This window comes from Colobus angolensis, unplaced genomic scaffold (genome assembly GCF_000951035.1).
Source record: "Colobus angolensis palliatus isolate OR3802 unplaced genomic scaffold, Cang.pa_1.0 Scaffold290, whole genome shotgun sequence".
Taxonomy (NCBI): Eukaryota; Metazoa; Chordata; class Mammalia; order Primates; family Cercopithecidae; genus Colobus; species Colobus angolensis.
In genome coordinates, this window is record NW_012116155.1 from 1,039,873 (window position 1) to 1,043,538 (window position 3,666).

The 3,666-nt window shown below is 36.5% G+C and overlaps 1 pseudogene; it reads right to left on the bottom strand.

Moving 5' to 3' along the window:
* Nucleotides 1-3,651, bottom strand: part of LOC105516820 — a 4,508-nt pseudogene extending 857 nt beyond the window's left edge.
* Nucleotides 3,652-3,666: the final 15 nt, after the last annotated feature.

Sequence of the window (3,666 nt, forward strand, 5' to 3'; positions counted from 1 at the left end):
AGGTTGTACTCTGAGAGGATTGCAGCAGTAATAAAACATGGATGGTGCTGGCTCTCCTTCTGTTCTCCACCTACAACAGTGTCGAAACAGGACTCACAGCCACAAGCCTCAGTCTTCTCCCTCTGAGTCCGTCTGTCCCCATTTGTTAATAGAAGTAGGCGGACCTCCTTTTGAAGTTCAGTGAACATGGCTTTGACATCTTCTGCTAGTGTCAAACGCTGTCACCGTTTAGATTTCCAAAGGAAGTAGCATTCTTCAGCCGATTTTCTACTGGCTGCACCACCTTTTGTTTCCTGGATTGCTTCTTCCCAATGTGAAGTCCTTAGATCAGTAATGCATGTATTATAACGATGAACCATTCCTTGCTGAATTTAACTTGAACTTTATCATAGATGATGTTAGCCTCTTCCTTTTAATGGTATTTTAATTGTAGAAGCTTTATCATCTTCGGCACACCTCTTTGGCTCGCCCAGGTGGTGCCGATGGGCGTGTTGTCCAGGTCAGAGTAAACGGCCTGCACGCGGCTCAGCCTCTTAACACCACATGCGCCGGGCTGGTGACCCCTGAATTTACTTAAAACAAACAAACAAACTTTGCATTCCAATCACCTAACTTATTTAATTGAGATATAAAGCATTATAAAGGCCTAAAACACTACATGAACTGACCTCATTACCTTTTATCTTCTATTTTTCTAACTTTCCCTCATATCCTCTTTACTCAAAAGCTGTCTTATAAATAATGGCTGCCCTGACCACCCAGATGCTTACCAACTCAATTTTTTCTTATTATTTATTTATTCAAATCTCTTAACTTCCTCTAGTTACTAAACTTTACTTGCTTTCTTCATTTACTGCATGCCCCCCACCACCACCCCCATACCGTCAAATGCATGCTTGTGTGTTTTTCCACGTATTATTCCCATAATTTAGACTGCTGCATGGCACTCTGCAGGTAGTCAAAAATGTTTGCCGGCTGAATGAATGTGTAACCTGTTTTCACTTTAAACCCATCTGAGCGCGTTTATAGACTGAGAAAAACAGCACTTACTGTTTTCAGGTTGCTTGTTTATAGATTGAGAAAAACAGCACTTACTGTTTTTCAGTTTGCTCATTTATGGACTGAGAAAAACAGCATTTACTTTATAGGATGTTGGTATATGTGAAGTTCCCAATCCCAGGTAAACCCTAACTATGCTGCTTATATGATTTAGAACACATTTTTCTTCAGTCCACAATTCCCAATAGAACAAATTTTTGAAGATTATTAAACAAAGCTCATAATCTCTTTTTTCTTGTTTCTTTTTAATAGTACCATTGCCAATAGTTATAACAATTATTAGAATTTTTCTAACTTACATAAATAATTTGTTAGATTTTGTGTTTTTTCTCTGTTTACTAGAAGTCATACTTGAATTGATTGTTTTTGGTTCATATGTTAATGATTAGAAGGTGATGAGAAATAGTGCTAGCTCTTACCTGGAGGAGTAATGAGCCTTGGAAAAATCTGCAGACACGAATGTAACAGCCTTTGATAGGACTTCTGCTCACTAGCTTTCCCTATGTAGTCAATGATGTTTACCTGAAAAGATTGCCTGTCATGTACTAAAGCAAACCAAAAGAAGAAAAAAGTGGGGAGGGGAGTTAATTTATATGTGAATGTAGATCTAGAAACTATATTAGAAAGAAGGAAAAAAAAAAAACTTCTATTGGGTGTCTTGCATTTAAACAATCTCTAGTGTATCATGCAAAATCGATGGCTCTGTGCATTTTTTTTCTCTACTAGCTTCAGACTAAAATGACAGCCAATGAAAGTGAACTCCTCCCTTAGAAATAGTTAGAGGTTATATAACTATTTATATAGTTGGTTATATAACCATCTAGAATGTTTAATACTTATTATTTTATTAATACTGCCAATGTTCATCTCCAAGACACCAATGTTATCTTAGAAAATTTAGTAAAAAGTGAGTATGTATAAGAAAAAAGTTTGGCACAATAATCCATCCAAAAAGGAGATAGATGTTAATAACAGGTTTATAAATAGGTATATCTATGCCTATTTATAAATCTATTATTAACAGGAAGGAAGGAAGGAAAGGAAGAAAGGAAGAAAGGAAGGAAGGAAGGAAGGCAGGAAGGAAAAAAGGGAAGGAGGGAAGAAGTAGTTGGAAGGGAAGGAAGGAGGGAGGGAAGAAAGGAAGAAAGGAGGGAAAAAGAAAGCAGGAAAAGAAGGAAGGAGGGAGGCAGAGAGGGGAAGGAGGGAAGGGCATGACGAGAAGGGAAAGGATGGAGGGAGGAGACTGTTAAAGCAAAACATATAAACATTGTATTCGTTACTTGCAGCGGGGATGTCTGAATATTCATTTGTGTGAATGTATTTATATTTTTAAAAGTTTTTTTGTGTATTTGGGGGCTTCCAAGCGCTAGAAACAAGAGTTAACCACTGCAGTGTCAATCTTCTCTTTACATAGTAAGCCAAAATTGTTAATAACACTTTGTTTTCTTTGTTTCTGATCTTGTGGTACATTTTTGTACTGTGTTAGAGATTTTCATATTTTCTCATCTATGCCAGATATTCAGAATATTTATATTTCCCATCACTGAATTATCAAAAGAAGAAAAAAATATTTTTAGTATCATGGTTAATGAGGATGAGTGTGGTAGTGGGAGAGAAGATCGAAAGGAGGTAACTCAAAAGGTAATGAAAACTTGTAAATTTAAGGGTCATTTTCAGGTACTAGTTTTACTTGAGCAAATATTCCTGCCAATTATTGTATTTTCATCCTTATTCAAAAAAAGCTTTCTGCCTTTTCTTGACAAAAGTTCTGTTGTTTTTGTTTCTATTTTCTCTTTTCATTTTTAAACAAATGGACAGTTTATTTGCAGATTCTTCTTTGATAGATGGTATAGTAAAACAAAATTGATAGACCTGGTCATTTTGTTTCTGTCCTATATTTCTTTTAGGGAGGTCTATTTTTTATCACTGTGATGCATATATGAAATTTAAACCTTGCACCAATCTGATGTGTATTGATAGGGAGTGAATAACTCAGGGAGAAGCAGCATCAGCATCAGGAAACATGATAGAAAGTCAAGTTACCAGCATCCCTTCAGATGTACAGAATCACACTCTTTGTGAATGAGGTTATCCAATATCTTCCAGACAATCCTTAGGCATAATAATATTTGAAAACCACTCCTCTAAACAGAGAATCTCAGACTTCAACATCCGTGAAAAACAGCTGGGGTTCTAAGAAGAAATCCACAGTTGTGAGCATAAATCCTAAAGTGTTGAATGTATTAAACTTGGTCTAGTGCCCAGCAATCTGCATCACTTCTACATTACTCTAAAGTCTATAGTCTGAAAACTAAGCTGGAGTTGCTCAAGATTAATCTTTAGTTATAGCAGCTATTTGCACTGGAGCTTCCCTAAAGTCCTGCATCTTTATTTCCATAAGTTGTTCCTGATCAGAGCAAAACACAAGCAAACAACACTCTTACCTTACAGAAGAATGTTCAACATCTTCAGAGTGGCATGGTCCTCCTATCACAGTCTGTTCCCATCTTACCTAACTAACCTCATCTTCAGCCACTTCTTGTAAACTGTGTGTATTCTCACCACTGTGTTATGTGCTTTCTTCACCTTCATGTATTTGTTTACATT